General features: G+C 46.4%; 1 protein-coding gene across 6 annotated transcripts in view; it reads left to right on the top strand.

Moving 5' to 3' along the window:
- FRMD4A (FERM domain containing 4A) overlaps window positions 1-20,794 on the top strand; it is a 377,723-nt gene that overhangs the window by 253,731 nt on the left and 103,198 nt on the right. The window lies entirely within an intron of this gene.

Genomic DNA, 20,794 nt, shown 5'->3' on the forward strand with positions numbered 1-20,794 from the left:
CCGACCTCTCCCAGACAAGCAATCCTTTTGGATGAGAGGCTGTTAATATAGATAGGATGTCTTTTCCTTACCCACAATCTGCACTCAGAGATGGCTCATCACCATTATGTTTGAATAAAAACTTTTCTGTTATTACCTTTGCTGGAAAAGTGCCCGTATTTGTGGAGTAAGAAGCACGAATCTAAACCCACGTTGGGTCTTCAGAGCTTCAGTCTCTGTCTCAACTTTGAAGATGATTTTATCTTAGTAGCAGGTCAAAGCAGATGCCTGGAGGTAGAGCCAGCAAAATGTGCTAGCTCTGGAAGGTGTTTACCTTTGGGAAAATTGATTAATAGTTTTTGTTTAGTGATTCATCCCTATTTTTGGAGAGGACTCTGCTGTGCTGCCTGTCTCCAGCATTCCTGTTAGCAGAACAAGAATAATCCCTCCTCTGCCAAGCAGACAGCAGGCTAGTGGTGCAGCCTCGTCCCTGTCACATCTGCCTTCAGGAGCCACCTTCCCTTTCACCACCTGGAATAACACGGAGCCAGTGGTACAGGCATCCCCTCATCCTCACATGGGCATGGGTACATTTTGGGCCACTGGGACAAAAGGCTGCCAAGCTGCAGAGGTACCTCTGGCTCATTGCTAGGCGTATAACCCAGTGGTTATGGTGGAGAATGGAGAAATAAAGGGAGGGTTGGAGCAGGAGATGCAGCGGTGACTAGATGCGACCTGACAAGATTGTGAACAGGCCAGCAACTCTGAGCTCATTCCTGCCCTCCTGATTTGTCAGCCCAGAAAGTGTTAGAGACTTCGTCTTGTCAGAGTGGATCTTATAATGTCTCTAAGTTACACTTGTCTCCTGGAAAATAAATGAATTAAAGAGATTTGCCTTTGCCCTTTTTAAGAATAAAATAAAATAAAATAAACCAGCCAAGCCAGTTACACTTCATTTCCCCTCCTTGCTTTAAAGCTGGGATGAGCATTTCATGCACAGAGTTGTTCTAACCCAGGCGGTGATGTGGGCAATGCCATTGCTCACACTTCCCCAGTCTCTGATACTCCTTGAAGGAGACCCCCTCCGCACCCACTCCTCAGCCCCACGCAGCAGGCAGGTCATTGCATGGGACGAGCCTCCAGCTGCTGAGCAGCTCGAAGGCAAAAACACTGAGAGTTTTGACTGTGGCACTGGGCTTCTCTTGGTTACTAGGAAGACTGTTTTTCGGATTAATTTAGTTCTCTCTTTGAGGATGTTTCAGCAGTATATGCCTAATGAGAATACCTTTCCACTTAGACTCTACCTTTACTCCTCCACCCCTATCACTAGTGGGCAGGGGATGAACAAGCCCATTTCTTGGGGTTCAGTTCAGGCTTCTCCAGTTCTTTGATTTTTCTTGTCTTTTAAGCAACCAGAGAGTTTATACAGATGGGTTATATGTGCTTTAAAGAGGAGGAAGCACCATCCATGTCCCTGATCTGGTCCACCTCACACGGACTGGGTGCCCGTTTCTCACAGCTCCCCGCTCCGCTGTTTACCCAACTTCTATCGCAGGCAGAGCCAAACCAGGACCACAGGCAGCAGCTGGGGTAACACTCAAGCCCCCCTGACTCCAGTGTCCTTTCTCTCTGCACCCATGTCCCATTCACTGGCCTCCTGCTGCCCCTTTGACAGCCACAGCTCCATCACATTTGTACACATCTGCCTGATCCAGCACGACTTTGGGTCCAGGCTTTGGGAGCGTGGGGTGAGATTTGTCCCCCCCCAGCAGGACACAATATATCCCTGAAGATGGAGACCCCAGAGCCAAATGTTTCCAGAAACCAGGGTGGTTACTTTTAGATGTATCCAGGATTGTCTCAAATTATTCAGCAAATGTCTCTACAATACAGAGACACTGATGGTCAGGCACATTTGGTATGATTCAGAGCTTGTCACAAGCATTTTGCACAGCTCTAACTCTTGGGCTTTAGTGAATGGTTTTAAAGCAGTCCTTTCCCTGAAAAACACTATGAAGGCAGATAGCATGAATTATTATTTATTTTCACTGTGCGGACAGTTGATCAGTGACAGATGTTTCTAATTGCATTAAGCAAGTGGAAATAATGAGAATTAGATAGCAGATTCTCCAGGAATTTACATTTAGATTGAGTTACAATTTGCTATTAAAAAAGCAAATTCAATGTAGACACATTGGTTCTTCAGCAGAAATGGGAGCCGATTATTTTTAATTATTATTTGATTATTTAAAAATGAGCTGTGTTACTGTGCTTAAAAATATTTGACTCAAGGGAATGATTTCATCTGTGCACTTTATGTCTCCTGAAAAAGACATGGAACAATGAAATTTTTCATCAGCAAACATCGCTTCCACCTCCCCATTAGGGACATATCGAAAGGCAAATGAAAAACAGGGGCTGCCACAACCCTCTCTCACAGTGTTTGTGCAAAATTTGGCTGGTGGGATGGCAGTGGCTGGCTCAGGCTCACCCAAACCGTCTGCATCCCTGACAAATTGAATTAAGTTGCACTGATGGAAGACAAGCTGCATGCTACCGCTTAAGCACCATGCTACACTGAGCTTGGCAGGAATTTCAGGTTGATTATCTCCACGCCCTGCGTTGCGTGTAGCTGATGTCAAGGCAGAGCAGAGGTGGGTGTGCAGGCTGGAGCGGGGTGAGGGAGTGAGCGGGACTTCAGCACACAGAGAGGAGAAGTGTCTGTTGCCTCCAAATGAGACATATATGACAGTTATCTCCCAGTTCATGCCAAGAGGAAATGAGCTGTGGTTCAAACCACTGGAGGTTTTCCTTCTGGGACACTCTCACTGCTTTTTTTTATTTCATTTTATCTTCTAGATTTCAAGTACAGCTTCAGACACAGAAATGTGTGAGCCCTCTGTCAGCAGAGAGGGGATTTATGTGCAGTGCAGATTATTATACGTCTCTGTTAAGCGCAGAATCCAAACTATAATTTTTTAAACTAACTAGCTGGCTTTTTTTTTTTTTTTTTTTTTTTTTTTCCCCTTTTGCCTAATGAGACCCTTACCCAGAACTCCTTGAATTCAGAGAGTCTGTCTATCAGCTTCAGTAGGCTTTGGATCAGATTTCAAATCACTGATTCATTATTAATTACACATCTGGGACTCCCTTTTCAAAGAGTTCATTGTTAAATAAATTCACTTTTAGACATTACAGACTTGGCATTCTTGTGCATTTAATAAAAGTCTGGCAAACCAGCAAAGAACCATAGGCCAACTTCTTTTCTGGTATTGATGGATGAATCTCTACTGAACAACAGTGGTTTACACTATAAGGATATAATATATCTCTTTGCTCTCATATAACCACTTTCTGTCTGAGATGAAGTCTGTGTTTTTGCCTTTGCTGTGTTTTCTACTCACTTTTTCATAAATTTCCCTACCAGCAAGAGTTCTTTTGTGGATTCAGATATTGCAGGACAAAATATCTTTGCTATCTAGTTTCCTTTCTCTTCAAAGAGATACTGGTATCTTCCTAGGACAAACTGCAGTCCCATCTTCAGAGACTCCTGCGAGTGCAGGCAGGCAGGCAAATGTTTTCCTGATTGCTATGTCACAGGAATGGAAAATGTCTTTCTAAAGATGTATGGTCTTTCCCATAGTTCTCAATAATCTAGTTCGAGTCCAGCCATTGAAACATTAAAGTGATCAAGGAGCTGGTCTGGACTCAGCCCACCCTTTGCTTCTGCAGGGTTACCTAGACACTTTGGGAGAAAGGGATGGAGCAAGTCCTTTCTTCTTCTTCCCATGACAAATTGGAGTTTAAAATGGCTGAATGGTCCCAGTTAATACCAATATCCAAAGAGATTGTGGGGATAGATTGAGATGACAGCTACCCAGTTTCCAAAGCTTTCACTTAATCAACAACTGTTTAAGTTATTTGGAAAGGAAAATCAATAGAAACACAGCTCCCACCATTTAAATAATGAATCTTTATCAGAAGCAGACATCCACTGAGTCCATGACATGCTTTCAATGCAAGGGATAAAAATCACCACACAGCTGTGGAAGTGACTGTGAAGAAAGAGAAGACTGCAACATTGGGGCACCAAACCCCTGAGTAATCAAAGTTAATTCCCCACTGCAAGTCAGACATCTCTCCTGTTTGATCACAAAAAAAGGGCAAAACCCTTCCTCTGCCCAAATTCACCTTTCTCAGTTTTTTGGAAATCACATTAAATACAGTTATTCTCTTCACCCTCACATGTGAAGTGCAACTCTTTCCAAAACTGCAGCCATTCAGCATTAGAAACGATAAAGGCATTTACTCCTTGTGGTAGTAGCAATTTTGGGGTGGGTCCACAGATGTCTGGTAGGGCACCAGGAGGAAGACCACTGGCCAGTCAGCAGACATGCCTTCGGTTCCCAGAGCGGCATCAAGATCTCCAGCATAAATTTCTGGAAGTCTTTGTGCTTCCAGCAGCAGCATCTGCCAGCACCATGACTGATCTCGGGGCTGTCCCAGCTTATGAGACTTTGGCTCTGTCACTTGAAGAAATGAACTGGGAACAGTCTCTCTGATTCACCTGCTTGCACTGCTGCTCTGGGATCTGCTCCTGCCCATCCTTCGCATTGGGTTTAATGAACAGATGCAGTTACTTGGTCCCTTTGATCTCTTTGCAGTGAGGAGGTGTCTGGGTGAGACACAGGAGACTTTTCTGGATGCTGGCAGGGCAGACTCTTCCTCAGGGAAGAGGAAGGGCTCCAGCATCCCTTCAGGGCAGGCAGCTGCAATCCTGTCCACAAGGGAAGCGTGGTCTCAACGCCAGTCACAGTGGAGGACACTGGTCCCTGGGTCTTCTCACAGAAGATGGGCTTGGGTTGGTGGCAAGTCCTTATGCAAGGAGAGAGCGTTAGCTGCAGTGTAGCGTTTGGGTTGACATCACACCAAGCCATCTTCCCGTTCCTGGCAGTGCTGAGCAAGCTTTTAGATACTCTGAGGGACAATGAGCTGTCCTTGGGTTAAAGCTGATTGTGCATTTCGGTAGCATATCTCAGACCCTGTAACTCCAGCTGGCTCAGCCTGTGGCTAGCAGCACACTGTACCATGCCACTGCATGGCATGCTTTGTCTGCTTTTGCCTCCTCTGCAGTGTTCCTGAACAGAAAATGCCCCAAATCCCATCTCTGGGACACCAAGCCTGTGGGCATATACATGATACTTCAGTTCAGAAACGGGACCACCTTGGGAAGTCAGTCCCAGTCCCAAAGCTGTGGGTGAAGACCACTAGGGCCAGTTACAAACCTTGCCCTCAGCCTTCATTCTTCAAAAAGAAAATGAGGCAGCCAAGGGTTCCCTCTACCTCAAACGAAAACTCATGGGGAGAGAAGCAGGTATGACCATTTCTGACCACTGCCCCTTCCTCCAGGCTTGGAGGCACTCCTGCCTTCAAGCGTGGGAAGCGGTGGAGCTGGCATCAGCATCCCTCCCTAGGTCCTTTTCTTCAGCTGATCTTGTACACCCATCCTCCCCTTCCCTCTTCCTGTGGACATCGCACCAGCCATGGGTGAAGGATCGCTCCTTTTCAGAAACCAGGCTGCCTTTGTTTGCTTTCTACCTTTCCTGTTTAGAAAAAATCTTCCCCAGTTGTCCATAAAGTCTCCAAGCTTCTCCTTCCACGGCTCATTACATTTATTGGCTAATTCTGCTATCGCCCCAGTACACGGGTCATCACCCGCATTTGTACACGTTTACATTTTCCAATTATTTCCTTAGTAGCTGTTTATCATTAACAGTTTTTACCCTGCCTGAGCTCTCTCCTAATCGCTCCGTCTTATTTCTTCTTTATTCTTTCTTTACAGAAAAAAGATTTTTTTGTTTTTTTAATAAAAGACGCTCACTATCTCGTCCGGTCATTCATTTCACCTCCTCCTTTTTAATGGTCCTGGTTTATCACCAACACTTCTTTTTACAAATATCAGGGGAAATAAGCCTTTCTTATCCCCCCATTAATTCCTATGGTGAGCAAGTATTATTTTGCTTTATTTTCTTTCAGTCTGTGATGATGGTGAGCCTGCAGTCAGGAAATGAAGCCCAGCATCCTCCTTCAAGGTGCCTTCAAGGGCGTTAGGAGCAGAGCTGTTTGGAGGGGGGAGTGATAGGACCCATTTGGGCTGCAGGCAGTCCTGACACGTGCACCAGGATGGTCCATGCGCTTCAGCCACACCGAGTTTTAGCGTTCCCTGTGTTAGTTCAGCAGATATCACAGGAGAAATAACTGAAGATCTAGAAATGGAGGCAGGACTTGTCTGTGCCCAGGGTTTCTCCATTGCAACTGAATCTGCTTCTTGAAGTGCCCTGACCCTGTCCCTCTTCTGTTGATATGGGTGACGGCTGGATGTGGTGACTGCCGTGACAGCCAGAGGGGACCAGCCCAGGGGACACAGGCAGCGTCCTTGCTGTGTCCCAAGGCAACCTTTGCTTCTTAGGGACACACAGAGTCAGTTGCTTGGCTTCATATATAGGCTCCAAATGTATAGACTTATTAGACTTATATCAAGAATGTATAGACTTATTAGACTCATATTAAACACTGCAGATAGTGCCTAATATGAGTAGCTGAAGGCAGGGGGAGTTTCTATTGTTTTGTAGGTGACAGGTTGTTGGCTTTTTTGATTCCCTGTGAAATAACCATGGTTTTATCACAAGCCTAATTCTTGATTATATTCAGCACCTTCTGCCGATTTAAGAAGAAAAAAAAACTCCCTTTGGGTTGCTCACCAAGAGTGAGGGACCCTCTCTCTTGCAGGACAAGGTGTGTCGGACCCTGCCCGGGAGAGTGACGGGCAGGTTGTAGCCATCACTCTGGTGAACTTGGGGGCCACACTCACACACAGGAGATTAGAGGCCAGACTATCAGTGTGGATGTATGTGGAGTAGCACTGATTTACTGTGCCTTGGGAGCTGGACCTATGCAATGCATCATTCTTTTATTTGGCTTCAAGGTTAAAGCAGTTTGCTTGGCTATCCCATTTCCTGCGGTCTCTGACCTCTCCGCTCCCTGTAGCATCTGAGCTTTGCCACCAGGCATTAAGCCATGTAACCAACATCTGGCAAGTGAGGTTCAGCCTCTCTCTCTTGACCTTCCCCGGGGAAGAAGTGTCCATCTGATGTGTAGTGTTTTCATAGCATGCTTTACATTTGAGTGTGTTAAGCCAGAAGCTTCAAAACATTGTGGTATGTTCCTAATATAGCAACTGTATATGTACAGATAATTAAACTGATGAGAGCATCCAGGAAGACCAGTATGCTTCGACTCCAAGCCCTTTAGGGGAGGGAGTATCTAATATTGCTGTATGTATGGAAAATCCAACAGTGGAGCCATCTTCCTTGATTACATCCCTAGGTATAAGTATGGATAAAGAAGACAAATGCACAAAAGCCTATGCACCCAGTATGCTTCTGAAGGTATCCCCCTTCCCCAGCACATGAGGATGTAGCTCTCATTGAATTTAAATGGTTTCTCTGCACTCCCAAATGGTGTAAAACAGGAAGATATAATTCTATGCATCAGACCTAGCCCAATATTGACTTTGTTTACTTTTATTGCTCTTAGATTTGCTAAAATCTGAACTATCTTATCACAATTCATAAGATGGTCATGTAGGTCTTGCATGGGTTTTTTTAATAAATTATTTTAATGTCTTTAGAAAATGTGCTACAAAAATAAGCATTCACTTAGCTCATTTAATATTTTCAGCAATGATGAGGTGACTTTGAGTCAGGATAGAAATTATCATCCTTATTCAGGAGAGATTTTTTGAAAGCAAACAGGACATAAGAATGCAGCTAAGCTAGTATGTCTTGGGAAATTATTTTGCCTTTTCCACATCAGTAATAAGAGATCAAGAGCATTTCCAAGCACCAATTTCTGCAGGCTGGATGAAAGGAGATGGACATTTCTACAGTTGATTTGAAACTGCATGAACTAGAGCGCTTCAGAGGTTTACAGCTGAAAAGATAAATGGATTGTGTGAGCTGTCCAATTTCATTATGTACCCTAGCCAAACTCTTTCTCTAATGTTTGATAGAATTATGATCAAATATTTCAAAATAAAAATGCTGACCTCTATAGAAACTGTTGTTGACCTTGTCAAGGTAGCTTTAATGCTTAAAAAGAATACCAACAATCTCTCAGTGATATAAAACTTCAACAGATGCTACCAAATCAAAGTATATATAGAAGGCAGCTGGTTATTCACACTGGCCGAGCTCTTATCAAACCCTGTTGTCGGCTGAGTGTGAAATGGATTCCTGCCACAGAAAGTTGGCTCTGAAACTCACTTCATGTTCAAAGTTTGATTTACCACATGTGATACAGTCGGATGATTTAAAACACAATTGATTTTCTTGCAGCAGTTGACTACCCTTTCTCAAAATTATACAGATCTCCAGAAACTGAAAGGCAAGTACATATAAAGACGCAAAATACTTTAAGTCAAACATTTACAATAGAGATTATCTGCATATATTTGTCATGTTGGAAGCCCTTTCTTAAACTAGGCCATATAACTTTCAACCCAGCATACTTTAAAGAATGACACATCCATATCTTTTCTCCTTTGCATTAAGACAAGGGTTTGAACCAAAGCCCTCTTAACTCCACAGCATGTGCAATTTGCATCTTGAGCTGTTTCAGTTTATTAATTTAAGTTGGAGATCTCCATCTAATCTGGTCTGTGTATCTATCACTTCTATATATTATGTACAAAGGAAGGTGAAAAATCCTCTGCAGACTCCATTTCTGTGATAAAAGCATGAGATATGCTTAATCTCACCAATATCTTTGCTTACTTAAATTGATTACAGATAATGGCAGTGAAATCTGAAATTCAACCAGTGACTCTGTTAGTATCTCTGTTGCAGGGGCAACTTTCACAGGGTAAATTGCAAAATGAGACTTTTATGACCCTTTGCAAGGACGAGGGAAAGAAGAATTGCCTGGGTACCCAGGCTTCTTTGGGGCCACTCAAAGGTATTGGAGTGTAGGAGCATGCTAAAAGAACATTTCCACAAAGCAGGAAACTTGTAACCAAGTAACAAAGGCAGCTGTGTTACGCCAACATAACTCAGAGGGGCATCACATCCCTGCTTTTCACAGTGGGAAGGAAGTCAAGAGCACCATTCCTTCCCTTCACCTGAAACGAGTCAGAGGAAAGAGACAACAGCTTGAGTTTCTCTTGTACTTGAGGGAGTCCGTGTCTAGGGACTGAACGTGAACCAGCACACAGCTCTGTTGCTTGACCAGGTTACAGTGTCCTTCACTGTGGGACCAAACCCAGGGAGGGGGACGTGTTCTGCCTGTTGGATTAAGACAGCATTGCAGGGGGCTGGCTGGCTGTGCTGCGGCTAGGTGACAGGCAGAAAGGATGGGACATCTGAGCTGTGTCCTGTAATCTCTGCAAAACGTTGCTACAGAACCTGCTACCACATGAGCTAATTCTTCTGTTTTAGGAATACGTGCAATCTGGGTTTGTTTACCTGATTGTGACTTACTGATGGCCAGTTTGGGAACGTCCTGTCTCAGACTTGGCTCATAGGGGAGGAAAATCAATGAATTTGTGCTAGTAGAAGAAACAAGTCAGAACTGGCTCACTGGTTCATGGACTCTGCTGGTATCCAGATGGTTAAACTCTCTTCCCCTTCAATGAAGTGATCACATCCATACTGACTTCTAGAAGTGGTTCCTGGTCCAACCTATCCCCCAAATGGTGCTTGGGCATTGCCTGGGAGAACATTAGCTCCCACAGGCCAGCACTGTGCAAATGGTACGGCAGTCTGGAGATCACTCAAGTCCATGTTGTTATTATTGTTACTGTACCATGTTACTAGTACTGACATAGCCAGTGCTGCTAAACCATGGGGATCCACGTACCAAATACACCCAGTCTCAGTTATGTGGAGATTAGGTGAACTAGGAGATGACCTTGAACTTGCTTTGAAGCACAGTTGATTCTGTCTTCTGCTTATGTGATTCTGATGGTCCTCAAGCAGGGCAAAATCCTTCTGCATATGGGTATCTTTCTTCTGCTCTGCTGATCTATTGTCTATATTCTTCTCACTTATACATAGAAATTTCATAAGTGTTTCATACAGAAGAAGATGGGAAGCTACTGAATAGATCATTAATAGGTTTAACACCTCAAGAATCATTTGAAGAGCTAGTGGATCTAGCCATCATAGTTGGCAATGGGTTTTTTCCTGCTTTGAGGGAACTGAATTTTCTTGAAAGTTGATTGTTTGGGTCCACATAAGTGGGTATCTTTTCTTTCCCAGTCTTTCTGAGTTTGTGCCTCATAAATTTGCTCTAAATTCCCTGAAAGCTCAAAGAAAATCTCAGTCAAAACTGTCAATTTTGGAATGTATTTTCATTAAAGTTGTATTAATCCACAGAATGCAGCTCCTGACAATAGTATAAAACCTCCCATGGAGTTCAGAGTAGTCTCCTGAAAACATAGTATTTGCTAGAGTAAACACATACCAAAGCAAGCAGCCAGCCAGGCTTGTCTTCAGGAGTGTCTTGTAAAGGACAAAACAGATTTGAAGTTGTGTTAGGTTTTGGAAGAAATGTAAAGAAAGATAGTACAAGAAGGATCTGTTTGCTCCAACCATCCAAAAACAAACCTAGAAAGTTTAAATAAAGAATAATAAAAGTTGCATGTGCAAATTGACTTGGGGCAACTTTTTAACTTGCTTCAGTGATGTTTTCATGGCTGATTAGATGAGCCAGCAGTGACCTTGGCAATGCTACAAAAGCAGTTTTTACATCAGTCAGCATAAGGAATTCCACACTTTCCATCAAATCCCTCCTTAAAAGGTACCTGCTTGCCCTTGCAGTCTGAGTTTGCTTCTGTGGTTGGCCAGATCTTCTTGCTCGGTTCATGCTCCTGGACACTATTCAGTTGGAAAGGACTCAAGGGCGGCTGCATATGAGATTACCATTCACAATCTCCCAAGGGGAATGTCAGGATTTTGACCCCTTGCTTTTGATTCTCAGGCCTCTGGAAATCCCATGCAAAGGGCTGCTTGAGCATGCACAGCTCAGCGCTCTGGCATTTGGGAGGTACACTGGGGGACAGTGGACCTGGCACAGATGCTCCGTGAAGGTGATGTGCATCCAGCCAGCACGTCCAGACTGCACAGCGCAGAGATTCAGACTCTTGGGGATCCCAGGAGGAAATACCTTACAGTGTGCTGTTCATGCTGGCACCCCAAGTAGCTGAGACAGACCAGGACATCAGTCTGAATGCCAAGCACAGCATCCTCTCCCTCTCCCCACCTCTGCAGGAGACAGCGATGCAGATTCCCACATGGGACGTAGCGCTCTAAGCAGCCACCAGATCTTGTGCTTCAGGTCTGTGGATGAAAAAACACATGTACAAAAAGCAGGGGACAGTCACAAAACTCCGCTCATCCTTCTTCCATCCTCAGCACATCAGCCAGCTCTCTCAGCTGTATGTATGTGTGGACATTAGCTGCTCCCAGCAGAGACAGAAGAAATGGAGCAGGCAGAGGGCTGAGGGGGGAAAGAGGAAAGCACTGAGGCTTTTGTCATGCATGAGAGAAAGGTTTGAGCGTGGAGCAGTGAGGGTGGGCAGATTTCCTGTCCCAGCACCAGTAGCAGCCGGCTGGTCTCTTTGGATGCAGTCACCTGAAAACTAGAGTCACAGGATGATACAGAAGAGAACAGAGAGGAATGGGGTCACTGGGCATCGATGCAGACAGACCCCATCTGAATGGGCCAAGTGTGCAGCTGCCTCTGCGTCAGGCAAGAAGGGGAGGGGGGATGTTACAGACCCAAGAGTGGTTTTTTCCTCTCACCAACTAGTTCTCATTTTGGCTTTGACATGAAATTGCCATGCAGACTTGGCCAGCTCATGATCTCTGCTTTCTCTGACTACAAAAATAGTTAAGCAGATTCACATTGCTAGCTAATATGCAGGGGAATTAGAGAGTGTCAGCAATAGCTTCTGACTTAAGATATGAAGTGTCAGGTATTAGCTGAACCCAGAAATGCAGCTATCTCTGATTATTTCTAAGGCAACTTGTCAGTAGAGTGTTTCTAATCTTTTTACCAAATAGTCTTATTTTAAAAACTTGGGGGAATTTTTCTGTTTTTGTCTCTCTGACCCTAATAAATCTTAATTCCCACAATTTGTGGGTGTTGATTTTCCAAAAAAAACATCACTGGCACTCTGTCACCACCCTCCACATTCCCGAGGAGGCTGCTGGAGGCAAGTTGTCTTATGTAAATGAAGAAAAGAGGTTTTTTGTTTTGTCTTTTTTAGAGCCAACCACTGGCTCTGGGAAAGAGGTGCTGCATGTGCCAGCGCGAGCAATGCTCCCACCGCTGGTCCCCAACACTGATGGAGTTCAGCTGTTTCGTGATAAAAAATAAGGCGTTGCCTCTCCAGGCATCTTGCATTTCAATGAATAATTTTTCACCCAGCCACAACCCAGCCTGCTCTGGTTATGTGCACTCCATATATTGACACAGTAAGGCGGAGTTGAGGAATGGTGGATCTATCCCATAAGGGGAATTGCAACCCCTAAAGCCTTCAGCCTGAGCGGTTTTGTACAATGTTATTACGCTGCATTCAGATGAGATGATAGCTGAAAGGGCCGTTATTTGGTATTTACATAACATTACCATGGAGCGACTTTGGATTTTTCTTTTCTCTGAAGTGCGTAAAATGGGTTAAACAACGGGATGACAGAACTGTTGGCAGACCCAATTTGACAAGAAGAGAATTGTGAGTGAGTGACAGTTCAATGGTCCCTGGATGAAAGATTTTGGTGTTTCATGCACAAGAAGGCAGGGGCGGGAGGAAGTTACGGTCTGTAACTATCATGGGGTAATGTACTGCCTAATGCATATGGGGATAAATGGGCTGCTGGCCTTCAGCAGATAAGGCTGCTGGCCACTGAATAACCAACTACTCGAAGAACAGAGTGGGAACACAAAGGATCTATAAGGGTATCTTTACTGCCCTTATTGCCACGGTGTTGGAGCTTTCTGGCTAGTTTTAGCACATGATCTAATTTGGGGGCGGGGGGTGGTGGTGGTGGTGGTGTAAGACCTGGAGTTTGCTCCATGAACAAATGATAATAGTTGGTGGAGGGGAAGAATTGTGTTCAAATCATTGTTTTGCACTTTTATTTCCTCCTGATTACACTGCCCAAGGCTCAAGACAGGCGAGAGCCTTGCTGGCTGATGAAGAAGCATTGTACCACGCTGGGCACGGCCAAGGCAGGAATTACTCTGTATTCATGCAACCACTTCTTTTTCCACCTCACCTCTCCTGCTGATGGACTGGCCACCCCGCACACATCCCCCAGCCTACATTTCAACTCAAACCACCAAAGAGATATTTTTCAAATGTCCAACCTTTAAACATTTAGCAAAATTGGACCGAATCAGTAAGACTCAAGAGGCTGGTTTGAACTAGACACATTTCATGGTCTGACGTGCAGAAACCAAACCTGCTTGCGAACTCGCCGGACAGCATCTGCTATGTCTGCACTCATAAATAAAATAGGTCGGACCTCACTGGCTGGGCTGGAAGCCACATGGCACAGCCTGGCTTGTGTTCCTAGGGGTAAATGCCCTGTCTCTCCCAAGCAGGGTGACCATCCTTGGGACTGTGTCTGGTCTGGGTTATGACCTGGTGGCTTTGGCTTGGAGGGCATCAATGAGCCAGCCTGCACCTGCATGTGCTCACAGTTAAACACCAATGATTTGAGTCCCAGAGCCTACACCTGGCCACAGCTGGGTTATAGCACAGAACTGCTGAGCACCAGTACTGCAAACAGTATTTAGCATTGCAGCACTGGGCATAGCAGGGTCTCATCTTTATATTCTCCTGATACATCTCACTGTAAGTCTCAATAGCAAGGAGACAGTGGATGGTAGCAGTCTTTTTAATCTAATGAAACAAGGCATTACTAAGTGTGATCTAGTTACCTGGTTCCCACAGTTCAGTGTGTCTCTGTACTGGATGGATTTTGGGCGGCGCACATCTGTCCATATGTTCAAACTATGCATTTCCCAGAAACCTTCTGCCATGGAGAATTAGGGAAAATCTATGAAATGGGGGAGGGGGAACAAATAAGCTTGTTTGACAGTTAATAAAACAATAAAATATACTTTGTATGTGCCTGCGTTTCTAGGGACATACCAGCAGCTGCTAATACCATGTCATCTGTTTTTTATTCATGGCACTGCTGGACTGTGGATACGTAATCTTTCTCTATAACTCACTCATTTCTAAGCTTAATGGGAAGCTGTCACTGAGAAACATGCTCCTCTGCCAAAAGTGGGCAGCCTGTCTTTCCACGGGGGAAACACATGACTCTGGAGTTCCTCAGGCTGCTCAAATCCCAGTAACATTGTCTTTTAATTATATTGAATATTTAATACTGGAATACTTGTGTTCCTGCTTTATTTTCCACAATAGCTGTCAAAAAGATCTTCTGAAGCTATGCAGAAATCCTTGCACTTCTCTGATTTTGCTGGTTGAGATAGGCAGATGTTTACTTCCCCACTGAGACAGCCAAGGCATGCATGGCTAGGTGAGATGAGCTCCCAACTGCACCCAGGATGGCACTTGGGCTACCTGGTTTGCAGCTCCCAAGGAGCCCCTCCTTGGATGGCATCACTGCTCTCTCAGAGCAGGATTTGCCTCGAGTCAGGTTAGATATTTACAGTGCTGATCCTCAGCTGAGTCAACCACCATGCCCTCCTGGAAAGAAATAGCTATTTGTAGGAATTTGGGCTGGTTTTAGCATGCGATTAGTTGCTCCTTGAAACTTATCATAGGATCATAGAATGGTTTGGAAGGGACCTTTAAAGGTCATCTAGTCCAACCCCCCTGCACTGAGCAGGGACATCTCCAACTAGATCAGGTTGCTCAGAGCCCTGTCCAACCTGGCCTTGAATGTTTCTAGGGCTGGGGCATCTACCACCTCTCTGGGCAACCTGTTCCAGTGTTTCATCACCCTCACAGTAAAAAAATTCTTATATCTAGTCAGAATCTGCCCTCTTTTACTTTAAAATCATTATCCCTTATCCTATTACTACAGGCCCTACTAAAAAGTCTGTCCCCATCTTTCTTATAAGCCCCCTTTAAGTACTGGGAAGGCCACTACAAGGTCTCCCTGGAGCTTTCTCTTCTCCAGGCTGAACAACCCCAACTCTCTCAGCCTGCCCTCACAGAGGAGGTGTTCCAGACCTCTGAGCATTTTTGTTGGCCTTCTCTGGACCTGCTCAAACAGGTCCACATCTTTCTCATGCTGAGGAGCCCAGAGCTGGACACAGCACTGCAGGTGGGGTCTCACCAGAGCAGAGTAGAGGGGGAGAATCCCCTCCCTCGCCCTGCTGGCCATGCTTTCTGTGATGCAGCCCAGGATGCAGTTGGCTTTTTGGGCTGTGAGAGCACAGTGCTGGCTCATGTCCAGTTTCTCATCCACCCATCCATGCCCAAGTTCTTCTCCACAGGGCTGCTCTCAATCCATTCATCCCCAGCCTGTATTGACACTGGGGGTTGAGTGATACCAGAGCTTGTCCTTTCCCAGGAGCAGGACCTTGCACTTGGCCTTGTTGAACCTCATGAGGTTCACATGGGCCCATTTCTCGAGCTTGTCCAGGTCCCTGTGAATGGCATCTCATCCCTCAGGCACATCAGCTGAATCACTCAGCTTGGTGTCAAGCTTCCTCCAGGCTACAAGAGATTCTTCTCCCCAGAAGCCATCTTTATCCTCCTCCTTCCTGTGGCTAATATATGCCCATAACATATCAGCATTGTCACTAAACGTGTGTGACAATGACCATGGCTGGTGTTAGGAGGCACCAGAATGGGTTTTGCATGTCACCTTATGTAGCAAAGCCTTGCTCTGGGTCACCTGCATCTCACGTCCTCCTTTTCCTCTCTCCAGCACTGGGGATGTTTCCTGTGAGCAGATCCCAGCCTGCTCCCCCCAGGGGTCCAGCAGCCCATGTTAGTGGGCTCATGCTAATGAGAACTCAGCCAACAAATACATGAAAGAGCTGTGATATTCCTGTTTTTTTGACATTGAATCAGTATGACTCATCCCTCATGCACTCTCCATCTCCCCTTTCCAAGGTGCTCTCAGGCTTGCCCTTCCCCTCCCTACTTGCCTGTAGTGCTTGCTGTGCTCCGTCATTATTCAGGAAAGTTGCCTTCATGTCTAATTGGGAAGAGACACCTGTATAGAGTGCACCTGTATATAGTGTCTCTGTACAGAGGTAAGTGCAGTGCACAGGAGAGACATCCCCTGTGGTTAATTTGTCAGTGCTGAATGCTCCTTAAAATAGAGCCAAGGAGATAAAGACAGAGCTTGGGAGTTGCATGCACTGAAGTATTATTGGTGTGGTTCTCTCTGCAGCCCAGGGTGTGGGGGCTCCTTAAGCAATGGGGAAATGCAGAGAGGCAGCCCTGGGCACGTCAGCCAGCTGTGATCCCATACATACCTTCTTGCACTGTTTTTGGTGCCTTTTCATAAGTTTTCTTAGTGCAAATTCAAGTCACAGAGCTGCTACTGAGGTTCAGTTCTTTCCCTTCACCTCCTGACACCACTAATAAAGCTCTCCCTTTCCTCTAAGTCATTATTTGAACAAACTTAAGTTGTCGTGGAGCGGAGGGAGGGAGGGTGATCACAGCCTCAAGGCTGCAGGAGCTGGTGCTGCAGAAGAACCCTGGCCATGTGCTCGCTGTGCTCCTCTGAGGCAGAAGCTCTTTGCAGTTGCAGAGCATTATGCAGCATTTCAGATAAACCTCTCGGGCATGGCCCAGGGCACTGTGAAGGGTGTCTGAGTCATTGTGCTAACAAGGAGGCAGCCCCTAACGAATCCACCTCTGCTCTCCTGCCTCTCCAGGAGGGAAGGGAGAAACCTCAGAGTGCTCCCTAGTCAGGTTTGTCTTCACAGGAGTTTCTCACTCTACAGATGACCAGGAATCTGCTGGATGATGCACTGATCCATCATGCCTGGCAGGTGGATCCGTTGACTCAGTATTGGGGTATTAAATTTTGTGTCAAGTGTTGTGTTTGCAAGTCTCAAGATAGCCCAGGCTGCAAAATGTTGCTTGCCCCAGGCTGGAGTAGGGACTGGGGAGTACAGGTAGGGGTCCAGAGCTGTGAAAACACTTGGCTCACTGCCATCCAGAAGAGCCTCAGGGAACAGTGTCTTTGGCTACGAAATGGCTGATGTGTGTGTCAGACTCCACTAAATAGGAGCATGGGTCCCACAGCCCTTCCTCCTGGCAGGGAGAGCGCTCACCAGGAGCAGGCTCTTCACCCCCAGGGCCACAACTCCAGTGTGTTGGGACCACAACTGGGGCTTTGCTGATTTCTCTAGTAAAAATAACAGTTGATTTTACAGTGCATTGCTTTTGTGTGCATTTTTGTAAAGAAGGTCCTGTAGTGGGAGGGAGCAGCAGGGGAAATCCTGGCTGAATAATACTGTTCTGACAACTCACCCCCACCAGTAAAAGATGCTCAGCCCTTGAGGCTCCAGCTGAAGGGTTTCTGCTGGTGTACCCCATCCCAAATCCAGGCCAGCCAGGCTGTAGCTCTGACATGCTTCCCCAGGCTGCTTTTTCTGATGCAGGTTCCGTGGAGGATGCCAGGAAGGTGTGGGTAGGAAGGAAAAGAAGAGGAACAGATACAGAGGGGTCTCAGCAGCTGCCTGGGCAGCTCACAGTGCACCACGGTCCAGCTCTGCAGCTTTGCATCATTAAGGACACGGCTGGGTTTCTGGTTTGAATGCCACCTGTTATTCCTGATTTATGCCTGTGGGATTCACAAGCTATCTTGCTGACCGTCCCATTATATTGTATGTAGAAGGTCCTGGGCCCACTTTTTATTGATTTCCCTGCTCTCAGAGACCAGTCCCCATCTCCTTCACTGTGTCTGTGACAGAAGTTTTATTATCGCAAAATGAATATCCTCTGGAGAAAGAAGGGCAGAAATTAATAATGAATTAAAACAACTTGCCACAGGCATTGCTAATGAGCTCTTTGTCTGCGAGGCTCACATGAAAGGAGGTCATTGCTCAGCCGCTCCCATTGCGAAGGACAAGCAGATTAACATTGAGCGCATGGGTCTCTCCTGAGACAGCAGGACGGGCTGCAGCTCGGCCAGCCCAGCTTGTGCCTGGCAGAGTTCTCCTGCCCTTATCCCTGCTGTGCCGGTTTGTCCTGAGGAGTCTTTGCTACCTGGAGAAGATACCTTCCTCCTCTCCCCTCTGAAAACTCAGGTTGCCCATCTGTGTTGGGAAGACATGGGAGTCATCCCACTGGAAAGGACAATAACCTTGCAGAGAGTTTAAGAGAGTGGAAAGCAATCCTGGAGGGGACTAGCAGGGCTTAACTTCACTGCTGTAAACCTCTTCAGGGATGCTGGCCCAGTAACTAACCTGGCACCGCTCCAGTGCTGGGTCTGCATCTATTGTTCTTTGCCCTTATCTTGCAAGGCAAAGGGTTACTCTGTCTTATCTGCTACCACAGGCTTTGGAGGAGGCCCCACGGCAAGGGCAGCTGAGATCATGGCCCTGCCGAGCCCCGAGGGCAGGAGGGGAGCTGTGCTGGGAGAGGACCAGATGCCACTGGGCAGTAGAGAAGAGAAAGCTCTCGCATCATGCCGACTGACTCTCCGTGGCTTTTTCAGCAGCCAGGTCTCACTCAGCACGTTGCATCTACCCACCTTGCCTGGGGAGGGTGGCTGAAGGCAGGTGCTTTCAGGTGCTGCTCCTCACTCGATACCGAGGGCTGGATGCAGCAGTGTGTGGGGCAAGGGATGCTGGGCATCACTTCTCCATGATGTGGCCGGGCATCAGAAGGGGATTTTACCCCTTGCCCAGTGACCCTTGTGACAGTGCTGGCTGGCTGGAGACGAGGGACCCATCACTTCCCCGTGTCCACGGGCAGCCTGTTTCACATCAGCCATTTATTGTGCTGTTCTGCTTTCTTGCAAAATATGAAAGTCCAACCTATCCCCCAAGTGCTTAACCCCAAGTGCTGCTGCATTTGAGGTATTCTTTGTCACCACCTTTCCCCGCCCTTGTCCTCTCAGGTGGGACACCAGGAAGTCTGCCCGATGGCTCGCTTCCTTGCTTGGCAGCACAATTGCTCATTTATCAAATAACTGAGTCACTCCAGAGCTCTGGGAGCCAGGCAGTGCCAGCCACACAGTGCTGTGCCTGCAGTGCACTGCATCGTGGGGATGCCCAGATTCACTTCCACCCAACAGTGGCCTTGGCCATGGAGTGGTCAGTCCTGCCCTCCCCTATACCCATCACTGGCCATGGATTCCCACCCCTCCTCTTCTGGTAGCAGTAGGCTGGAAAGAAATATCTTTATGGTGCAGAGAGAGTTTGGCCAGGTCAGGAGAGAAAGGAGCAGAGGAAGCTTGGGCAAGGGTGAGGGAAAAGCAAGATTTACACTCTCAAACAGCACATTGACAGGCACAAACCCCCCTTCCTCTCTCTCCTTCAAAAGTTTGTGTTTGTTTGTCTGTTGATAAGATGAAATCTCATCCATTGCCCCTCAGCAAGTACCTACACTGAGCTCATGTATTTCTGAATTCACATGGCAGTCTTACCATCCCCTTCATCACAGTATCTGGGTACCTCATGAGTCAAATTGTAACTTGTCCTTAAAGTGCTCCGGCAAAGGGAGGTTCATCACAGGAGACAAGGATGATGTGAATGTCCATCTCACCCAGCACAATGCCAGGAGAGAAGTATCTGAGGAGTCTCCAAAGAGACTGGTGTAGCTCATTTACTCTTTGCTTGAGTCCCTGGAGAGACTCAAGGGGACAAAGGACATGACCACGACTCCACACCTGGTCTACTCGGCTCTGAGCACCATGTGGGAGTTAATTCAGGAGTCTGTGAAAGGCAATGCAGCAGGCTGTGTAGACACAGCAGAGACTCCAAAGGTTGTGTCTGAGGTGTCTGATTTGGGAATTAAAATAAAGCTAGTTACATCCCACCTATTCGTTATCCGCCAGGCTGTTCCTCCTACACAGCAACTTATCTTGTATTTGGAGGCTGGTTTAAGCCAGTGCTGCATTTAGGCACAGCTATTGCTTCTTTTTTTGATGGCATGACCTAGAAACTACCCTTGAGTTGGGTGCACAAAGGAGCAGCATGGACATTCCTGGTACCTGCCCTAGGACATAGCGGGGAGATGGGTCAGTGGAGGACAGTGTAACGCTCACATGAATGCCAGGGAAGTATCCTTCAAGTTTGTCTTAGCTGTGTCAGATACTATGACAGTGCTGGGTCTAGGGACAGTTTTAGAGAGAGGTTGAGAGTCTTATGAATCCATTTGGGAGTTAAGTACACATCAGGGTTTTTTTCAACACAAGCTGTGTTTGTATTTACAGGACAGAGCAGTCAATTAGGACAGCAGGGTTCTCAGGTCTCCACCACCCATTTTCTGCACAGCCTTATCATTTCATCTGTATTTAACAACAGGTTCACGTCTGGGGTAATTCTGACTCAGCTGCTTGGCAGACTCATTGGAGCAGTCAAGCCTGTAGACAGCTTTATTTTCACTGAGGCTTGCAGCACAGAGGTTTGTAGACCAAATCCTTACGAGCAGTCACCAGGGAACATGGTTGAGATCTCTGACCCCAGCTGTGCCAGTGCTGCTGTAACCATTGCAGCTCTGGGATCTGGGGCTATTACAGGCTGTGGGATCACAGGCTGCAGCTACCTGGATCCTTTGTACCTGTTTCCTACCAGTGACGGT

This window comes from Athene cunicularia (genome assembly GCF_003259725.1).
Source record: "Athene cunicularia isolate RWA chromosome 1 unlocalized genomic scaffold, athCun1 chr1_part2, whole genome shotgun sequence".
NCBI classification, from domain to species: domain Eukaryota; kingdom Metazoa; phylum Chordata; class Aves; order Strigiformes; family Strigidae; genus Athene; species Athene cunicularia.